Below are 918 nucleotides of genomic sequence, written 5' to 3' on the forward strand. Positions count from 1 at the left end.
AGGCTTTTATAAATTCACACCTGACTAATGCATTAATTTAAAAATTAACTTCCTTGTTTTTAGACTTAACTTCTTCAATCTTTTCTTTGCTGTAGTGCAATTCTGAGTATTCTAAAATAATAATTTGATTATTGAGCCTAGATTCAACATCGTTTACTCTCTGCCCATTTCATAAGTACAAATTTAACTCACATTTATCATTTCTTCTCTCATATGCATTAAATGACCATCTCTACAAATGATAATTTGCTGTTTTGTGAATATGGTTCATTATTTCTTACATTCAACCCTTCAAATATTTTGTTCTATCCTTGGGCATCAAATAAATTTATATCTACTAACCCTGACTCACTTTGTAAAACTACAGCCTTGGTTTCATACATGTCTCTGCTAATTCTGGAGTGCTTTCATGTACCTGATTGCAGTTGGAGAAAAACATACAAGTAAATCATGCTGATTATTATTTCTTTAAAACTATGACATTGTAGATCAAATGTGTCCTTAATGTTGCCAAAGAAACCCATTATTCTTCCATAATGCATCACTTTCTTTCTCTTGTTTAAGATTAGTTTATAAATTGTTTTCTCATTTGATACCTCTCCTATCCTCTTCCCCAATCTCACTGCCAGATGATGATCTTGTTTCTTATGTCACTGAAAAAAAAATTAAAGCAATCAGGAGGAAAACTATACAGGCTCCCACCACCACATATACTTAATACCAGTACCTGACTTACATACCACTTACCTAGCATATTACCATAGGTCTGTATTTCTTAACACACTTTCTATTGACATAATGGGCCAAATAATGCTTTACTGGGGATGAAAGGTAGAAGCTATCCTGTGCACTGTAGGATATATAGTAGCATTTCTGGCTTCTCTTTTTTGAGTTGCAACAACTAAAACTGTCTCCAAG

This window comes from Crocuta crocuta, unplaced genomic scaffold (genome assembly GCF_008692635.1).
Source record: "Crocuta crocuta isolate KB4526 unplaced genomic scaffold, BGI_CrCroc_1.0 scaffold227, whole genome shotgun sequence".
NCBI classification, from domain to species: domain Eukaryota; kingdom Metazoa; phylum Chordata; class Mammalia; order Carnivora; family Hyaenidae; genus Crocuta; species Crocuta crocuta.